Source organism: Protopterus annectens, chromosome 4.part0, assembly GCF_019279795.1.
Source record: "Protopterus annectens isolate FY-2018-M chromosome 4.part0, PAN1.0, whole genome shotgun sequence".
NCBI lineage: Eukaryota > Metazoa > Chordata > Ceratodontiformes > Protopteridae > Protopterus > Protopterus annectens.
In genome coordinates, this window is record NC_056733.1 from 475,735,779 (window position 1) to 475,757,728 (window position 21,950).

General features: G+C 39.5%; 1 protein-coding gene across 3 annotated transcripts in view; it reads left to right on the forward strand.

The window, feature by feature from the left end:
• CORO1C (coronin 1C) overlaps positions 1-21,950 on the forward strand; it is a 1,687,220-nt gene that overhangs the window by 727,730 nt on the left and 937,540 nt on the right. The window lies entirely within an intron of this gene.

Here is a 21,950-nt window from a genome sequence, read left to right on the forward strand (position 1 = left end):
AACCTTTTTTAGATGTTTATGCTGGGGACAAAGCACTTTCACATCCTCCATGCAGTAGGTTGTACTCCTTGTTTTTCTTGTATTTAATGCTAAAGACACCAAACCCTCAAAGAATGATGTAGTAATGAAACTCACCAATGCCTAGTTTGCCAATTCATTTTCAGCTGACTGTCATTTGAGTGGTAGGTTGACACTGAATTGACCAATTCCTGGTTCTGTCTCATCAGAGTTAAATCTGTCTGAAGATGAGCCATTATTTATGTCACCTGTTTATCAAGTGAGGATAACAGGAGCCAGTGATTAGATGATCCTGCTTTCAAGTTGTTAGTCAACTTTATTGGATTTCATCATTAAGAAACCAACTACAGTAAACTCTGTTTACCAGCGCCCATGGGGATTGCTAGATGCTGGATAACTGTAGTTTCTGGTTGCTTGGAGAGTTACTATTAAAAATAGACCTGACTAAAACTGTACCCTATACTATTTGTTTGGTTTGACTTGTCTTCACATTGGAGAGAGAGGGAATTTATTACTATCTTCCTTTTTAAAACTCTAAAAACAGAAGGTATGTTTCTGCGGGGGGGGGAGGGGGGGCGGCAAAGTGCAAAACATGAAACTTGTACTGCATTTCTTAGATTTTTTTTTTTTTTTGCCTGTTGCTTGAGAGTGCCAGTTGATTGAGTTCTGGTTAACTGAGAGTTTACTGTATCCTTGTTCAAATTGTGAGGGATAGTTCAATGTTAATACTATGGTAGGACTTGGTTTAGGCATGTAGACAGTTAACATTTGTGCTATGACCATCTGTCAGCACTGCAAATTATGTTTAGATCTTCACTTAAGAGGAAGAACATCTTTCCATAGAAGTGTTTCCTGGGTAACTTGTACCGAGCATTTTTTGTGCTTTTCACTGTCCCCTGGGGGTGGTGTATATTGATTAGGAAGCTGTCCCATTAGTTGGGTTCTTTCCACAAGTCCTCTCTAAAATAAGAGAAGTGCATTATGTGTACTACTCGGATTATTTTAACCTTTTATTTCACATAAAGGTTCCTTTGCAGGAGGCCAGAGCTGTGATATTCGATTGTAAACCTACTCCCCTCCTTTCTTGGGTACAGGGGAAGTTGGCTCAGACCAAAAACTGTGGCACTATGAAAGCTACTACTGAATTTTAGTAATCATGCCAAATCCAAAGCAGCTGATAGTTTCATGGGTTGACCCCAGTCTGGAAGTCCATCTTGGACAGTTTTATGTATGGTGAGTACACATATCTGAATGTGTGATCTCTTGAGGCCTATGTTCACTGTAACCATAGGTAACAACATTTGGGCTTCTCCATTGTTTGTTTTCCAAAGATCCAGATGATTTTTTTTCTCAGTAGTGGTTATTGCCCTTGCAAGGAGCATAGAAGGTCTTGTGCCTTCAAAAAATATGGGTGTTATGAGACTCATTTATATGTGCTTCATTTTTTGATCACTTTTTTCACTGTGTGAATACTGCTGGTTACTTCATGCTGGAGAATTTTTGTGTATTGGTTGGTGCTTGTACGCATTTATAACTTTTTTGATGAATTTTCAGTTTCTTTCAGTATTCATCAAAAAGCATGAATCTTCTTATGGACATTGTAAGACATTTTGATAGGCAAGTTGCGTGATTATCACCCCCACTGTTTTTCTTGTTCAGGGCTTCATTATTGTTTGCAGACCTGTCAAATCTGGATGGTAGCAAGCCTACTATATTAAAAAAAAGTAAAAGCTGTTACATCTGCCTTACTGAGAAATGCATGAAATTACTTTAAAAAAATGTGCAAAGATAAGAAATTAGTGAAGTCACAAAAGGTGGAGAAAAAAAGCAGTGGTATAGCTGGAAAGGGAAACCAGAACAAAAATGGCAGAGAAAGTGAGGAAAAAAAAAAATAAACTGTCCAATTTGTGCAAATAAAAAAGTTCTTCAAGGAGTTCAGCAGGGTAGGGATACTACTAAGACAGCTTCAAAAAGCAAGGATTAAATACCAGCCACAAAAAAGCAGAGAGCAATCACCAACCTGTTGCAACCTGCACCTGTATCTGTGCCTGCAGCAGAGTTATTGTGGATGATGCTAAAAGCAAATGAAATGGCATACATCTATAATGCATTTTTTGTGAATAAGCCAGTAGAAGTTTTATTCCCTTGTATGTAGCACCCCTGTAATTACTGCACTTGCATTTGATTTTAAGTGTCATGCCTGGTTATAGTTCAGTATTGTACACATAATAGGGAGGCAAAAGCGTGAGTGTTTTGGTGTCCCCTTTCAGACTAGTGTACTTCTGCTTTAAAATTGAGACACAGATCCTCACCAGTACTGACAAAGATTAATAAGGCTTAAAGAAAACTAAGCTCCTCATATTTTACCCTCCAAAGAAGAGTAGGATTTTGGAGTGCCCTGATGGAGTATTATTGACTTGGACCATGAAAATGTCTTCCCAGTCATGTGCCCCAGGCATTTTGTTAGATTAGGTTATATGGGAAAGTTCTTTAGTTGATTGACTAATGAACCTTCTCTTAAAACATTATATGGAATTGATGATTATGCCTGAGTCAAATGGAGAGGCCAACATCTGTCAAACACATTCACTGATGTGAGAAAGACATATAGTCTGCACAAAGCCTTCAACACACATGAGAGCAGTCATATTTTAGAAGTCTCTTGGGGAAAGCCAAAATCTCTAGTCTTACAGCACAATCATTCCATTTGTCTTTTCACCTTGTGAATTCAAATAGTCTGCTTCTCTAAAAAAAAAAATTAGCTTTTGTTAGGAATCAAGAGTGCAGGCCAAATATGGTAAGAAAGTATACACATCTGGCACTCTTTAACTGCTTAGCCCAATTTAGTCCCCTTTCAAAACTCATTTCTGAGTAAATTTCAGGAAAAGCCTTAAAATTGCCCAGTACCAAGGAAAAGGGAACAGAACAGAAAACGTGGAATGCCACTACTGATAAAATTGTAGTCTATACATTAAAGTGTGCATATGATGCTGTGGATGCCATTTTTAGGCCAGCCACATTGGCTGTTGTTTCTCAGCCAGAAGACATCTTGCATTCTGATGACCTTGAAGATGAGTTTGAGTTATTGGATGCCCCACTTAGACACTTGCATTTTGGTCATTCCTCTGGTGACATTATAAGTGACCTTCAAAAGAAAGGCAAAACTGGGTCATCATTTAAGAAAGTTATGCTCCACTACCTCAGTGTCAAAGGAATTTTAAAAGGCCTTTCCTGTCAATAAAACTGATAAGCTGATCTTACATTTCAAGAAAGTCATTGTCAGTATCTAAGAAAACTCATCAGTGTGGTTGGCTCCATATGTTGCTTTTTGCATGTAACTTAATAGTACATTTCTTTAGGAAAACAGCAGTTCGATCAGCTTACATTAGAAGTGTTTCTACACCTTGGGTATATAAGAAAGTACTAGGCATCTAGCCTTGTGGGGCATTTTAAACCTAGTCAATTTCCCCTTCAACGATAAGAATCAAACCCTGAGTGTTGTGTCTGTGAGGTACCTTTAACTATAATACTCCCCTCCCCAAACAAGATAGCCTTAGAAGCTACCATGTGGAGAACCGTCCAAATATCCATCAACCGTTAAGATGAAAGCACATTTAGGGTAGAGCAGATTTGACTTTGGCATAACACTGATCACCAATGTGAGATGTCAGACTTTGTGCAAAAGCTTGATATTGCACTATTTTTTTTTTTATTTTTTTTTTTTATATATATATATATATATAGAGATGACACTATTTTGGGGGTGGAACATACCTCTCAGATTTTTGGAGACGATCCAAATTTTTGCCTCATTTATAGTCTGTTCCTCATAAAATTTTTGTTTTTCTGACAAATCATGAAAATTGAAGTCAAATTACATACGTCTGAGTATCAGACTTTATATCCTTCAGAAAATGCATGCTAGCGCAAATCCTGTTATTTGAACAACTTTCTAAGTTTATAAGAGCAGTATTTAAAACTGGACCCTATTTTTGGGCCTTTGTCCTCCCCAGTATTTCAGACTTTTTCCAGATTTCTTTCATTAAGAGGTTGAGAGAAATGGACGGAAAAGTAATTTTAGATTTAGTATAGATAAGTAGTGAATGGGGGCATTGATTTCCATGTTAGGGAACTGTATTTTTATGATCTTGTCTGTGGATTATATTCTAGTGATTTTGATGGACGGTGATCAGTGCTACATGAATCAATGGCAGTTCCATCAGATTTGACTTGGGAAGCTGATCTTGTAGCTGCACATCCTCCTGGGTAATAAGGTACTGCTTGAGTTTCTTTCCACTCGTGGAGATTTACTGTTAGTGACCCTTTCCTAAAAGGGTTGTACAGGTGTGTAAGCCATTGCCATAGCATTAGGTCTGTTATGGTTTGCTCCATCCACTTCATGCCTTCAAGACTGGATGACACAGGCCAAAAGCCTCTCTTTACCTGTAATGCAGTGTATTCCACCTTCTTCCCCAGATCTTTCTTACTCCTCAAACTGTTCACATAGGTAAACAGTCCCAAGCTATTATTACCCTTTTCCTTATCTTTACAAAAACTTTGAATAGTATAAAGTTAGTGACCATTACATGGTCTTTACTGCTTTGAGGCTACCTGATTGAGGCTTGTATATCTTTTGTAGGCAGGGGATTATTTTCCTAATTGGAAGGTAATAATGATCAATGGAGCGGCCCTGCACAATCAGTCCAAGGAGAATAATAATGTTGCAGAATATTATTTGTTTAGATTGCTTGGTCTAAAAAAAAAAAAAAACAGCTGAGACAAGGGAGGTGTTACTGGTTGGTTTTCCCCTTAAGTACGAGTCCATGGAGAATTAGCAGTAGCCAGCAAGAGATGAAGACGTATAGGGACAGAGCCCCTTTTTGGGAATAGCTGAACACCTGAAACAACTAGAATGGCTATAACTGCCCAGCTTAATTCAATTCAATCAACTCCTAGTAGCGCACAAAGTTCTGTACCACCCTAAAGATACCCCCTCTCTTATAAATATTATTAAGCCATATAGCAACCTGAGATTCCTACCGTCAGCCGACAAATTACTGGTCCAAACCCACAACGCTAATAACTGAGCTGGTGAATCCCTGTTCACCAACTTTGTTGGCAAAACCTGGAATGCCTTGCCAAACTATATAACCCTACAATCCTCCAAAAGTCTCTTAAAAAAAAAAAAAAAAAAAACCTCAAACAATATCTCAAATTGAACTGGCTATGCCCATGTGCCGACCAGGGTTAAGTTATAAAACAGTAGCATAATCAGTAATAATCATAACATCTAACTATATCACCATGCTATGTATCCAGTCTTACTTGTAATTGCGTTAGTCCATGAGAACTGTGAGTCCCTACTAGGGAACATTACTAAACCAATTTACACATGATATATTACCACTTTGTTTTTATATATTCTAAATTTTCTAACTTCTTGTGTAGCTTTTGTATGTCTGTCCATGAGAACTGCGAGTCCTACAATGGAGCACTTCTAAACCAATGTACATAAAGTATATTACCACTTTTTTTATATTTATTTATTTATTTCAGTTTGATGACCGGGGAGGTCCACTGGGCTAGAAAGCCTGTTTTCAGTGGAGGCCCGGGGAGAAAAGCTCCACATACAAAGACAACAGAACAGCAAAGAGACTATTTTGAGTTAAAATCATAAAGCACCTATTACAGTAAAACATACAGATAAAAAATTAATAATTAAGGATACAAATCTGAAGATTTACAATGAAATACTAAATCAGTGACATCATGAGGTAAATTTTAGTGTAGCAAGTGAGTCTTAAAAAAAGACATACGAGTGTTACATAGGTAGGAGGGTTGTCGGATGTTACATAGGTAGGAGGGTTGTCGGATAGGTTTGGAGAGTGCAGTTGCACTTCCTGTTATGGTGCAAGTAAGAATGGAGTTGAGTTTTGAAGTTGTTGAAGTTATTGGTGGTTCTTAGGAAAGAGGGGAGAGAATTCCATTTTTTGGCTAGGGAAAAGGACAAGAGGTGCTGTCCTGCAGGACGCTTTGGTTTGTAGACAGTGATGAGGTTTTGCTGAGCAGATCTGAGTGGCCTGCTAGGGGTATATGGCTGTAGAATATTGGATAGTGCTGGACATTTAGAAGGGTTGAGTAAAAGCCTATGGGTAGTGGTAAGTTGGTGGTAGTCTAGAAGGTTGGGAAGTTCTAGCCAGTTCAGTGAGTGGAGGGTGGAACAATGATAGGAGGCATGTTTGGCATTAATGATGAATTTAGAATTTTTTTTATAGCAACTTTCCATTTTGATGGTGGTAGGGGCGGATAAGTTAGTAAGTAGGGGGGCACCATACATAAGTGAGGGAAGAAGATAGGTCATCGCGAGGATCTGTCTAGTAGAATAGGAAAGATGGTGGATATTTCTATATAGCAGACCAAGTTTTTGATGGTTTTTTTTGATGTTTAGTTGAATATGGGTGTCAAATTTGAGGTCTTCATCTATGGTAACCCAGAGTAGTTTGTCATGGGGAACAATTTCTATAGTTGAATTGTTTTGGCTTCTAATTTGGAAGGAGTCTTTGTCCAAGATGGTGGATTTAGTGGGGAGGAAGAATAGTATTTTAGATTTGTTAGCGTTTAGAAATAGGTGGTTTTGAAGCATCCAATTCTCAATGATGGAGAAGGCGGTTTGAGTGAGGGATTGGAGTTCAGGGCGGTTTGGGGTACAGCAGATTACTGTGGAGTCATTGGCATATTGTACAATTTTAGTATTTGGGATAGCAGAATAGAAATTTTTAAAGATATTAAATAGCATGGGGCCAAAAATGGAACCTTGGGGAACTCCTGTAGGAGTAGGAAGGAAGTTTGAGGTGCCTTTCTTCCATTTTACAGCTTGGGAACTGCCAGTTAGGTAACTAGAGAACCAGGATAGTGTACTGTGAGGGAGGTTGAGGTTAGCTAGGTGGCTGAGGAGATGAGTATGGGAGATAGTGTTGAAGGCTTTGGAGAGATCTAGAAGAATTGTAGAAACTATGTTACCAGAGTCACGGGCATGATTGACTATATTTAGGAAGGGGAGAAGAGCAGTTATAGTGCTGTGGCCAGGAAGGGGAGAAGAGCAGTTATAGTGCTGTGGCCAGGACGGAAGCCATGTTGGGTATGTGCGATGAGGTGGTTTTTGGTTAGGTAGGGCATTAGCTGGGAGTGAATGCATTTTTCCATAATTTTTGATATTGGGGATAAGGATGGCTATGGGGCGGAAGTTTGAGGTGGTGTTATTTTTACCACCTTTATTTAGGGGATGTATGAAGGTGGCATGCCACAGCTTGGGGACATAAGATTCCTGTACGGATCTGTTAATTAGGATGCTAATGGGGAGGGCGATTCCGTCTGCAGCAGTTTGTAAGAATTTGGATGGAATGTTATCTGGGGCATAAGAACATGCTTTTAGTTTGGTGAGCAACTTTTTATATAATAGGTTGAGACTGGTTTAAGTTCAAAAGTGTATGTCTTTTAGTAAGGTTACGGAGTTGCTTGTATTGAACAAGGGTTTCTGGGTTTTTGTTGTGCTGAGAAAGTTTCCAGGATCTATCTCGCTGTTGCACGAGTTTTTTGGTTTCTTTGGTTAACCATGGAGCAGAGTTAGCTTTAATTCTTATAGTTCGTGATGGAGCTTGGGAATTAAGAATGTTTAAGAAGGTAGAATTAAAGTAATTGGCGGCGCAGTCAAGTGGGAGGGTCTTTAATATATTCCAATCAGTTTGTCTGAGGGAATTAGAGAAAGTAGTGGGGTTGAAATTGATAGGTTATGTGTGTGTGTATATATTGGTGCTGGAGGGGAGGGCAAAGGGTTGATCAGTTGATATAGGAAGGCAGATGACCACTAAAGGAATCGGAGAGGATGCCTGAATCAGTAATGTTGTTAGAGTGGGTGGCTAGCATCCAGTCCAGAGTAGAACCTGGAGTGTTATTTTTGTTGGGTCTTGTGATGGAGGTAGTGAGTTGAGTGAATTTGAAGAGGTTGACAGATATAACAGGGTTCTGGTTGTTAATTTTGTTCCAGTCTATATTGACATCTCCGAGAATATAAGTCTCAAGATTAATATTAATTGAGGCCCATTGGAGGATGTCCTCAAGAGTAGGGGTATTGTTACCTGGGGGAATATAAATGGATATCCGACAAATCCTTTTGTGATTGTTCATTTGTAATAATCCTATTACTAGTTCTGCGTTGTTGAACTGAGGAATGGGGTCTGGGTATATATATTCTAATTGTTTTCTAACTTCTTGTATAACCTTTTGTATGTTTGACTATGTGGAGCTTTTCTCCCCAGGCCTCCGCTGAAAATGGACATGTATCCAGTCGGACTATCCTAGTAAACAAATGTCTTTCGGCTTTTCTTGGTTAGGGGTCGCCACAGCGGAACTCCGGTCCGCTAATGATTGGCAGTAGATTTTTACGTGCTGGCTTGCCGGGCCTAACGCACAACCTTCAACGAAGGAATGCCCATTCACGCATGTCGACACACAGAAGACGCTCTAACTGAGAATCGAACGTGCAACATCTAACTGTGAGGCGACAATGCTACCGCAGCACCACCACCGCACAAATTAAGTATTTTCTTGATTAATTGGATTCTTAGTTTATTTGCTTCTAAACTCCACAAAGCATTATTTAGTCTTATTATGCTAGCTAGTGAAAAGACAGTAACTAGATAATGGAAATCCAAAGACTCTTCATGATATTCCTCACTTCAGATACTTTTGTACTCTCTTGGGGACTTTTAAGAGAGTGCCAGGGTGCCACAGTAAGTTGAATGGGAAGTGGAGCATCTGGAATCAAAAGCTCCAAGCAGTGGGTCAGTGTGTTTTCTCTGCAGTTGTGTGACCTTGGATCTGGCATACATATGTAAGGTGTAGGGGCTTTTTTTTTTTTTTTTTTTAAAGTTAGATGAATGTCAGTGTTGACGGATTCTTTCATCTCGTTGAAGTTGCAGGGGGAGTCTAACAGCTGTCACCCTTCACCTTTTCCCCTTAGCGTACAGTTTCTCTACTGTTTTCTTTTCTGCTGTCCACTGCTTCATCTTCCTTTTTGTGTTTGTTTATTCACTGTTGTCCCTCAGTTTTCACATGGTGACATTTTGTAGGTGTACTATCCATGGAAGTGTTGGCTATAGTGCACAATACTGGCACTGCACTGCCAGAAGACAATATACTGATCTTTGCTGTTTTGGTAGCTATTTCTACTGTTGCCTGTTAGAATTTTAAACCTTTCTGTGGTGGGTTATAACTTCATCAGTGTAAGTAGAGGTTTGGACTCTCCTGTTTTATCTCCTTTGTGCTGCTCACACCTTGCTGCTTTTTGTGTGCAGCTTTGATTTACTGTAGCATGCTATGTATAGTTTTTGCAACTTTGCTCAGCAGGATGCCATCTGTGACCACTGTGAAGCTCTATTTTTTCTTGTTTCAGGTCTTTGTTGTTGTGGAGTATTGGCTGAGAAGTTATGTTGATGTGGTGCTGCAGTGTTACAGCTAGTGGTAAACTGTTACGTGGGGAGAGTCTACAAAAGATGCACTATTGTACTTGTAGAAGTTTATCATCTACTTTTTCACTGTGTACTTTACTCAACCTTGTTGTGCAGATAGATGGAGGTTTGAAGTATTTTGCAATGATTTCTGTATGGATTATGATAACTTTGATTTTGGTAATGAAGTACATCATTTTTTCTAAAGTTGTTTGCCCATTTTAGTGTGTGTTAATATTTCTGATGGATGAAATTTTTGGACAGTATTTTCATTTAGTACAGCGCATCATTTATGTTTTGAATGCAGTTTGTATTAAGATTTTTTGTTTGCCCCCACTTACCAACAATCAACGCCTCTAATTGCCCTTAAGCCCATTCTTATTCTTGTATACCTGGGGCTGCTCTCTTCCCAGCAGTAGGAGAGTCTGGCCTCACTTTGCCATACGTGGGCCAACTACATTTAAGGACAGACCCTAGTTGTTCCTGGCATAGGAAACTAGATTTCAGCCTTCACTTGTAAGTTTGCCCATATACTGGTAAGGGGAAAGAAAACTTTTTTCTATTTATTGCTCCATATGCCTACCTCTTATGGATCTGACCTGCATGTTGCCAAGGGAGAGAATCCACAGTACCAGCCTTTAATATCTGCAGGCTTCTCCACACACATTGACCTATGGTTACTGTTCTGTACAGAGCGTGATGCACCTGTGTGCACCTTGTGACCCGTCATGCTGTTGCCTCCACTAGAAGTCATTACAACAATGAATCAAGCCACCTTTTCCGCAAAGATAAGCAAGCAGATAGTGACTGCTATCCTTCATGCCCCTGTTATCTGCTCCAGTACCTGGGTTACTGCTTGATCCTGTGTTGTTTGGTTATAATCATTGCTTTAACCCTTCACCACATGGAGCTGGCAGTTAAAATTAGACACAGAAATGTTACTAATATTGCGTCGTTTCTAAGCTATATTCATTGGCATGCTTGGGTCTTTTATACTGCTTCACGTATAAACATTTCAACATGAACTGTCTGCGCTGCATGAGAGAGACTTTTTCATGACATTTTGAAAAACTTCAGTTGTACTTGCGTGTGATTGTATTATCTTGTTGCCAGTTTTTATAAATGGACCTTGCTTCTTTTGTCTCAGTGTCCTTCCTCTGATATCTTACCAGAAATTTAGTCTTATGAAGCAGGTAGCTAATTAAAGGTGCTGCTTGTGTGGACCATTGTTCCACTTTGACCTAATAGTACTTGCGTGAGTAACTGTGTATAATGATTATTTTTCTTTTAGCATTGATTTTTATCAGAATTAATTGGTAAATGTTTGTACAGTTATTGGGAACTAATTATCCAGTTTGCAGTAATCATTTTCCATTGTAACTTGTTGAAGGGTACCTTACTCTGAATGGGAAACTTGTTGAAATGTAAATGAGTTTAACAGCTAATAATGAAAGTAACTCTTGTTAATTTGCAGACACTGTCTTAAAACTTTAGTTTTTTGTGGTATGACAGATCGGAATTTCCTTGCCACTTGCATTCAGCAGAGGAACATTCAGCAAACAGCTGTGTGTTTCTCTTCCATGTTATTATTAACCATTTATAAGATTTATGATGATTTTAACTTGACAACAGTTTATGTACATATTAAAGTCTTGTAGACACATTAGTCAGTGATTGTAGCAGACCTGTATTATGAACAGGTGACGTCAAATGAAAGATTTGTATTTTTTAGTCTCGTATTTGCACAGAAGACTACTGGTAGATAAATTATTCAGGGTTCTGTAGTACAGGGCTTGACATGATGGTCAACATAATAAGATCTAATGTTTGCTTTATACTTTTGTTTATTTTCCCATTGATTTTTTGGTCCTGTCTTTAAAAAAAAAAAAATCCACTGTGGACCAGTAATTATGTTCTAATGTTTTCTGTACTTGTACATAGGATTAAGCTTTAACTTGATCAAAGTTAGCTGAGCTAGATTCAGTAACACAGTCAAGTCATAACTGTTGTGTGAGACTGATTATTTGCATCACCCTAGACCAGATGTGGTTTATGCTGTTACATGTACTAGGATTGAACAACATAGTGTGTTTTTCCTGTGTGTTGTCAGACCATTTTAACTGTTTGGTACTGTTCAACCCTATGCTATATTGCAGAATAATTACGCAAACTTGTATTTTCTGTTTCTTTGTGTTGTTTTTTTAGTGTACTCCGCCCCACCCCTTCCAACCATCAGTGCACCCCATTGGTTTTGAGCCCATTTGTTCACCTGCCACTGGAGAGTCCCCAGTATGAGAGCAAGATTTGACTAGTGGGGCCTTCTTTTAGGCAACCATGGAAGTGTTTTATGCTATCGCCAGCATCTGCCAATGTTGCTAGTGAGGACTTTTTTTTCTGTTATGCCATACTCCTAGCCCTGGTGGCTGACATGAGCACCTGTGAGACTCCTGTGGCCTGCAGCTCCCTCCCCATGCATGTTTGCGTTCCTACCCATGTTTTAATGAGGACTACCGTCACCAGCTTGGTAAGCCAAGTCCATTTATCCTCAGCATGTGCTGCATCAGTGACACTGACAAGTCTCCACTTGCTGAATGCAACTGGTGAGCAGTAAAAGCCCCCCCCCAATTTGGACAAGCATATGTAGATCACTCATTCCCACCCTCTTCCATCCAGCTCCTTCAGCACCTGAGCAGCTAGTCAAATTTGGGTTATAGTCTGAATGTTTTTTCTCTGTGCCACAGAACTGGGCGTGTTATGTCCATTTTTATTTGTTTTGATTGTTAGCCTTTGCTACATTCCAAGTGTTCTGTCTTTGCCTGTCTAACCAATGTAACACTCATGGAGTATCTCCCTGGGTCCCCTCTGTAAAAGGGCAGTGCCCAATATGACTAGCAGGGCATATTAATTAGTAGTAAATGTATATTAACAAGAGTTTACATTTTCAGAGGGGACTTCATGAAAAAAGTTCTCATAGAGGTGGTCATAATCATCCCCTTTCCCATTTTTATTACGTGGAGATCTGAGTGTGAAGTCAACTATTGCCACCTCTCTGTATTCAGAGTGTCACTCCTACCTTATTTGGCAGTCATGTCCGACTGCCACAGGTCTTCTCTTGTGCAGTCTGTCCATCTCTTGGCTGAATGTCCTCTTCTCCCAAATCATCGTCTTTGTTGTATGTTACTGAACCACTGTAATCTGCTCTCTTCAGTCTTCTCTGCTACTGGGGCTACATTAACTTCTCTGTCCTCATTTCTTTCTGTTCCACAGTTTGTTTTACTGCCTGTCTCAGGTACTGCATCTCCAACTTATCAAGCTTCTTCAAATACTCTACCTTCACTGGCCAGTTTTCTCTGCTGTGCATTAGCTGCTGTTACACCACAGTTTTGTACAACTTACTTTTCAACTACTTTGAATTTTTCTTGTCGCAAATTACCCCTGCCCCTGTTTATTGGATGCAGCACATCTCTTTCTAGCTTTGACTCCTCATTCAGACTTCCCTTCTTCTCAGCCACATCTTTCAAAAGCTGTTAATTGGGTCCACTAGTTTCCTTTCTGTCTTAATGCTCATTTTTTTCTGAGCCCCCCCCCCTTACTGTCATGACCACTGTTTTGTCTTTATCCAGTTTTAATCATGTGTGCCTTCAGATTTGCATTCCTGTCCGGTGGTAAGTTACTGAAGTTCCTGTTCAGAGTCTACTTGTAGTGGCACATTGTCTACACACACCAGCTCTGTTGACCTGTCTCCTGTGATCCGCTTCTTAATGTAGTCCATCATCAGGGAAAGAGTGGGCTCAGAGATGAACCCTAATACAGACACATTCCCACTGGGATTTTCTCCATATCTGAATAATGTTCATAATTGTGTCACTGAGTCCTTGCACATAGCCTGCAGCAATTCCACAAATGCTTCCTGGGCCTTGAACAGTTGTGGGACTACCCAAATCAGCTTTCCTGGGACCTTGTCATGGTGTTTTCTCCAAGTCTTATGAATTCCCAGTTGGGCTGTTTCTGCATCTCCTGCTGCTGCTTCACTGTCTAATTGCAAACATTGTGTCATTTTCATTGTACTCTGATCTGAATCTGAAAACTGTTCATGTCCCATCAGTTGTGAAAATCCCCCTTTTTCTTGACCACTGATGATAGAATGCTCAGGCATATGCCAGATAACTGCTTATCTCCCATACCACGATAAATCCATTTCTTTTGTAATGCACTTAATGTTTTGATCATATCTACTGAGACTATATGTGAGCCTACTGCTTTCCCTGACTTCATTTTCTGTAGTGCATGTGATATCTGTGATCTGTCCTTCCTTTTTCAGTGTAGGATGTGCATAGAACAGTACAGCGTCTGTGGGTTTCCATATTTCTGAAGCTTCTTTAAGTATTCTTTTTTGTCTGACCTTGAAGTCCTCTGGACTGAAGAACAGATTGTTGCTGGCATTCAGAGGTATAGCTGGTTCAAATGCCCTGTGCCAGTCTCACAAAGATGTTCTTCGTGTTTCACTGTTGCAGTCATCACATTTGGGTTATCTGCCTGCAGGTAGCCCTCAGTCAACTTGAATACCAGAGTCTTGGGATTTCTGTGTCTGATGCTGTCGCTTCTACCATGACGACCGGCACTTGCGAACTGCTTCTGCTTTGGACACTGCATGGCAAGAAAAGCTGATGTAATGGCATCAGCTGCATGTTTTATACCCATGACGACCTGACGTCCTGGAAGAAGCGACAGCATCCGACGGAGAAATCCCAAGACTCTGGTATTCAGGCCAACTGAGGGCTACCTGCAGGTAGATAACCCAAATGTGATGACTGCAACAGTGAATATACTCGAACATCTACATTTATGGTAAGTGTACACAACTGTACTTTTTACCCCACCCCTCAGCTCTTCAAGTGAAGAGCAAAAAAAAAAGTTCACTCCTTCTACTGGAATGAACCCACCCTGCTGCTGTAGGAGCCAAACCAGTCCCGTTTCTGTACCCTGCCCCAATCTTCCCTCAAATTTTAGATTTTTTTCTCTTTTAAACTGTAACAAACTGCTTGTTGTAATGCAGCGAACAGTTGCTACAGTTTATACCCAACACAGAGCACTACAGTGCTCTGGTTTTAGTTTATTTACAAAAAAAAATGCTTTAAACTGTAGCAACTGCTTGCTAAATTGTAGTTAAAGATTAGACCACACAAGGAGCACTGTGACAGTCGGGTTTGACTGCAAATTCAGTACAGGCTTTTAAAAGCCGGTGTGCATTAGAGAGAAAGGGATCAGTTGACTGCCCCCCCCCCCCAACACTTTGCGCCTGGGGCAGTTGCCTTTTTTGGTTTGACCTGGCTATGGTTCTGCTGGCATTTCTTATGATGTCTTCATTATCTTTCTGATCTGATAGAGCTTCTTGGTGGCATTTGTGAGTTGCTTTCCAGAAGCTAGTATAGTTTCTCTGGTGTCTTGTTCTTTTGTCATGGACTGTTGTCTTATAGCCAACCAGAATATCTTCTAAGCCTGGTCTGCCTTTTTTTGTTTCCCCACTTCTCATTGTACTCCTTCCTTTATTTTAATGGCTTCCTGGGCTTCTGCATTCCACCACTCTCAGTATGTGTCTTATTTTGATAAATGACATGGCAGTGTATCTGTTCTGTCTTCACACTTGGTGGTGTGAGATGCTGCATTCTTCTTTGGCTCTACCTGTTTCTGTTATTTATTTATGAGGTGGAAGAGTAGTGAGTATTTCTTTGAATTCTTCTGGTTTCACTCCACAAAACTTCTAGATCTTTAGTCCTAGTTGCTTGCAACTGATTGTGGCCAGCAGTGTGCTTGCCACTATATTTATGGATTTTCCAATTTCTTTCCTTATCTGATCCTTTTTTTTTTTTTTTTTTTTTTGGGACATTCAATTGCTGTCTGATTTTTTTTTTTGTCTACTTCTGGCTTGATTTCCATTCCCACTTGGTACTGAAAGTCTTCTGCTAGACTAAGCAAAGATGTCATTTTAGACAAATCCTCCTTTTATTTTAAAACTTGCAATGTATTTGGTTCTGATGAAGTCATCAAATATGCATGCAGTCCAACATTTGCAGATCTATACATGTACTCATTTTCAAGGAGGGCCCATACCTCTTTCAGAGCTAAGAATATATAATCTTGTTATTTACTGACTTGTTCATCTTTTGATAAGTATACAAGTCTCTGTAATGGCTTTATTTAAAAGCAGTAAGTAATCCTTTGTTCCGCATGACTTTTTGTTACCCTTTTATTTTATTGCCATAATTGATTTTTTTCTAAATGACTACAAACTCTGCATTGGTTCCAGTATATAGTTAGTTTATTTTCAGTAGGCAAGTTTTTGGTCTTTAGATGGCTTGCAGGTTCATTCTTGAGGAGGGGTATCATTTTTCCTGTAACCAGGTTGATGTCTGTTCAGAACACTCATAGAAGGTAATACTTACTCTGGGCCAAGTAGTTATATAACAATGTTGATGCTTTTAGCCAAACTTAATGCGTCTCTGCTGGGGATTTCCTAGTTTGGAACTTTTCTTAATTTTGTCTGTTTCTCTAGGTGTTACTTCATCACATTCCACATCTTCTACATTAGAGCTCCTTACTGTTCCTTTTAATTCATTGTATCCATTCAGCATTTTTATGTTCATCAGGGTCTGCATGGGTAATGTCTCCAAAATGTGCCTATTTCTTCTTCTTCGGTTTTTTTTTTTGGTGGGCTTTCTATTACTTTAACTTTTGTATCCAACTCTTTATAGAATCTTTTTGGATCATCGATGAATTGCTTATTTTGTACTTTTTCCTTTATATTTATCTGCATACTTTCTATTTTTTTTTCTGCCTGTGCTGATATTTTCAGTTTATCAGCAGTATTAGTACATGTTAAGTCATGGTCCGTTTGATACTATGTACTGCTTTTACTACGTCTAAGTATTTTTCTGATCTGCTGCTTTTGCTGTATTCTTCTGCTAACAGTGATATGTCTTGTCTTAATTGCTTTATACTTTTTTTCTAATGTATGTTTCCATGGTGGTATTTTAATTGTTCCCTTCCATTCTTTTCCTTTGTTACTTTCTGTTTTTATGTTAACACATTGTCTGTTACTAGTTTAGCTGCACAGTAATGTATTATATTTCTGTTGTATCGTATGAATTCCTCTTAATCGTCCTGATTACTGTGTTCATCAGTTTTTACTACTATTCTAACATTATGGGTCTTATTTAATTTCTGTAAACTATTTCTTTCTTCTATCTTAATATGGCTGTCCATCTAACATCAAACAGGTCTTCCTGCTTTCTTTTGTAGGACTTTGGCTATATCATTTGTTCTTTGACAGAATTTCTTGTAGTAGCTGTGAGCAGCTGTTTGAAATAAATAAATAAAAGGTAGCACTTTGTCCACTGCCGTTAGCTTTTGCACTCAAGTTTGTGCTGTATGTAAAGCAGCATGCTACAAATGTAGCAAATATTGGTGTGGTAAGGCTTATAGAATCTTGACTACAGGCCAGACCACTGAAATTTGATTAACTGCTTTGGTCCTACCTGGGGAGAAGGAAATCTGCATGCCCGGGAGCAAGTCCACGTTGGCCAGATTTCTATGGCTTTGCCCTCGTGATCAAACCTCGCCAACCGTACCCACACCCACTCATGGATTATTGTCTAGTATGGCGGGGGAGTGTATGCTTCTGCAACTTTGATTTTTGAAAAGAAATTGTCAGGCTTGTATGTTACAATTGTTCTGACTAATTGTGAAACTACGAGGAATGATTTATCTGCAGTTTCTTCTTGTGAAAAATCTGCTTTAAGTAATTTAATTATTTCTGTTGTTCGTCACTACACATTGTTTACAGTATGTGTATGACTCTATTGATACTTCAAGGGCTATGGCCACTGATAAAATGAGGAGATTTGCCTGGCTGCTTACTCAGAACCTCCCAGATGACAACAATGAGATTTTAAATTCTCTTTTGGTTAGAGACTTAGGTTTGGCCCCTTTGCTGCAGAAGTTATCAAAAAAGTGTGATGAAAGAGGTAAGCTGATACAGGGAAAATCTAAGATTTTTCAGCCCTCCTTTTCAGCGTTGTCCAAGGGATTCTCTAAATCTTCATCCAGTTTTGGTAAGAAACAAAATAAACAACAGAAAAAAAGTAGACACAGATCTACACCAAGTGGCAGCATTAACATTTGTCTCTGATGTTTGGCGCTTTTTTTGTCTAAGTTGTAGTATATTTTGTTTTACACATAGTAATAATGATAGTAATTGCATGTATGTTTTAGAACCGTTATAGTAGTGGTCCTTTAACTGGGTGGAAACATCACAACAGGTCATCACAGCAGGGGCAGGCCTAGTTCCTCCACAAACTGCTAGTCCCAGTCTTGAATATCGCCAGCTCAGTAATGTGAGCCCAGCCTAACGAATGGCTCTATAAAAATATTTTTTGTCTGGCAGTGGGGGCAAGCCCCATTGCCCCCCATGTAGAAAGTCTTCATCCTCTCCACCCACACCCTGCTTACGTAATCCATGCAACTCTGAGGTGTCACACAGACTGATGCAGAGTTAAAATTTCTGTACTTTTGAACTGTTCACTCCATGGGACTCCTTTGTCTCTATAAAATAGTGTGACTCAAACTACTGCCTGAGGCACACTTTATGGTCAACAAAAAAAAAAAAACGAGTAAAGATCTGGAAGCTTTTACCTCAGTGAAGTTTTCATGTAATGGGATGGAAAGAAGGCTCTCTTCACTTGCATGTTATAGAAACCATGTGTGACTGTGACCCTCGTGTCAGTGAGTGAGCCATTGAAGCCACTGGCAAGTTGATAGTCACACATTCTGCATCACCACTGTTTCTTGGCCCAGTGGTTTTATAGCATTCCTGCTATATGAGCTGTGCCATCAGATAGAAACCTTTTGTAATTTGAAGCCTTCATACTGACAGTTGCTTTCTTTATTACTTGATTGCCAACCTTTATTTTATTTTTAACTGTTTACTGTCTTAGGAACTGCATGAATTTCCTAAGCTGTAAATCAGTTTGTGGGGATGTAGCATTTTAATTTATTCATTTGTTCTCTATGTAGTGATCTGGTTTGTCTAGGAACTTTTCAGCCAAGATGTAGTGTGTGTGTGTGTGTGTGTGTGTGTGTGTGTGTGTGTGTGTGTGTGTGTGTGTGTGTGTGTGTGTGTGTGTGGTTACTTGACAAGTGATAAGCCAAACCTGCATCAGAAGCAGTCATGTCAATAACAAAATTATGAAAAAAAAACTAATTGAAGCCTGGTCATGTGATGCATAGTGATGGATCCTTACCTGTCCTGTGTGACTGGAGTTTGATAAGTAGCTTAGGCATTGGAAGAGTGAAGGGCCATGGCTCACTTGCCTCTTATGGGAGTGGGTTGGATGGGCTATCATGCACTTTGGGGCAAACTGGATGGTCCGATCTCCATGGTTGAAGACAAGAGACCACCGCATGTGATCCTAGTGAAGGGCTGGGTGCATGGAGAGAATGCTGTTTGAGGAAGTGAGGGTACATGTCCTCTGTGCAATCACATTGCACTTCTCTCCCAGGAACCTAGCTGAGTGTATGTAACCCCAGAGTTGGGAGAAGATGAGAAAAGTGGAGCCCACCTCAATGGTAGTGTAAGTGACAGCCCCCCTAGTCGACCCTTACACCAGTGGCAGGGAATAAAATGACCTAGTGGCTGGGATGGTGGTGTTCAAAAGATGGTCGTGAATAAGGGTTTGAAAAAAACATTATGCTTTTGCCAGGGTCTGAGATTGTGGTTGAAGTGGACTGTATCTCTCTTCATTATTGAAAACAAAAGGAACTAAGCAACATCAAAAATGACACCTGTATGAAAATTTTAAGATGCAAGTCAAACGAGTAGTTACTCATGGTAGGCGTGTACCCTAAGAGGTATGTGCAGGCATGATGTTCAAAGCTTTCCTAAAGGTTTTCAGGAACTGAACATTTTGGAGCTTTTTTAAGATGACCAGACCCCTTGCCCTGCCCCTGCACACATGCTCCTAGTCATTAAAATTGTTTCTTGAGTGCAGCTACGGTGGATGTTGTACTCCTTGAATATTACATCAGATTTCTTACAGGAAAATTAACTGTCTTGTGAAATGTGCATAACTGTCGCATGAAGCCAAATGAAAAGGAATTTTTGTGAAACCTTAGTCAATGACATCATGCTGTGCAGTACTGTTGAAAGACTGGTTTTAATCTTCTAGAAAAGTCTGTTCACAGCCTGCTGACTGTAAAGGTAATAATTAAAAAAATAATCAAAAAAATTATCGGTTGAACCTGTGGGTGGCAGTCCTGAAGAAGCAGGGAAACTTCTTGCTCCTCTTGTTTCAGTATACTAAACTGTACATGGTTGAACAACCACGGAGGAAAGAAAAGCAATTTGCAGGGGTGATGAAATGTGTTTGCAAGTGCTGTACTCTAGCTGCACTGCAGCTAAATGCAAAACTGCAGGAACTGTTCAGTAGAGGGCATTTGGAATTGCGGAGAGTTCTCTGAGGGATTTGTCAGAATAGATTCCCTCACTGTCTTCGGCTGTCATAATAAGACAACAGGATGAGTGGGCAGCTTGTCTCCCATGTGTTTTATTTTTATTTTTTTTTTTTGGGGAGGGGGTGGGTTCTAAGGACTTTGCAACAGTCCTCAAAAATGTTTTTGATATCGGATGAGAATATTGATTTTTTTTTTTGTTTCATTGGCATGGAGCACGAAAACATTGTTATAACCTTTCATCTTGTTTCTCTAAAACCTGCTAGGGCCGTCTGGTATAATGCTGTGCCATTGACACAGTCATTCTTTTGATGGCAAATTTTTGTGCCGTTTAGACAAAACTGATGTGGTGGTCAATACTACAAACTGTGCCACTCTCAAACACTTATAAAAAAAAACAAGGTAGTGTGGAAACTGAAATAAGTGAGAGGAGTACGTCTTTGGGTATATGCATTAAAACATGCTTTTATTGATGCACCACTTATAATTCCGCATAATGAAAGGAGTCTGGTCGATATTTTATTGTGCTGATAGGTGAAGTGTTCTAGTTCTCCAGTCTAAACAATAGGAAAGAATCTGGAGTTGTGTGTAGTACTGTATAAGAAAGTTTCTTTTGCAGATAGAATTTTTTTTTTTTCAAATTCATTTTTAAGGTATGTAGACATCACTTTTATGTCTGTAAGTACTAGCTCCCAGCTCCTCTATATTGGGGAAAAGAGAATTCCTTGCAAGAGTATTTTGTGGGCTTATTTTTTTTCCCCACGCTTGTCTGTTGATCAGCCTGTTTATCAACAAAAATTCAAGCAGCAGTTTAGAATCAAAGAACAGTAATTTATCAATAAGGGATCCCACAGGCACATATTCTCCATCACTTAACTGATTGTTTATTGACAGCTGCCACTAAATCATTTAAACTTGATTCAAAGAAAAGGTTGTGCCTAGAGATGAGAAGCATAAAAGAGGTAATCCAGTCTGAAAAGATTGTGTGTCTTCTGGTCATAAACAAAACAAAATAAAAATGTTAAGACTGCTTAAGCAAGAAAAGAATTTCACCTCTTCTGGTGAAAGCTCTATGAAACGAAGAATGGCACAAATTAAAAGGGACAAGTTTATCTATGTAGTTTGTGTCTTTTAAATTATCCCTGTCTCTGCTGGGCTTGCTCTATCGCTGTCTCACCTAATGGCTTTGTGAAACTTCAGGAAGAGGAGGCTGCCTTGGATGAGACCATCCTTTTTGAGTCTAATTGTAGGATGTAGGTTGTCTTTGCAGAAGTTATGTTTGCACCATTTATTTTCTGCTGTGATTTTTAGCAAAGGTTGTCACTTTGCAGAAAAGACTAGGCTGAGGGACTAACAGCCACCAGCTGCTAATTCAGTCAGTTCAGGATTCCTACAGTCGTGCTTCTACTTAAAAACATATATTGTTAGTGAGTATACTTGCACGGTAGTGCTTTCTGAAACTCGCTGCCAAACTGACAAGTCCCTGAAAACTGTCATTTTGCTTGGTTTGGTAGGACTTTGAGAACAAATCTTTAAAAAGTCACCACAGTCATATACTGAAATGCTCTGCTAACTTGTTTGCTTATGTTAACTTGTTTGCTTATGTTTTGGGGACTGGAAGTCTAACTTGGCAGAGCACCTTGTCAGCCCTCCTCTGTAAAGGTAGAAAAACATGGATTAAAAAAAAAAAAAAAAAAAGTATATAAAAAAAATTCATGTCTCTTGAGCAACATAAGACCAGAGGAATAAGAAAGGAACATGTTCACTTAGATTCACTGTTTGTGTTTCGGCTTTTTCCCGGTAAGAGGTCACCACAGCAGAACTCTGGTCCGCTAATGATTGGCAGAGATTTTTACGAAACGCCAATTTGCCAGCTCGACGCCCAACCTTCAACGAAGGCACGCCCATTTACGCATGCAT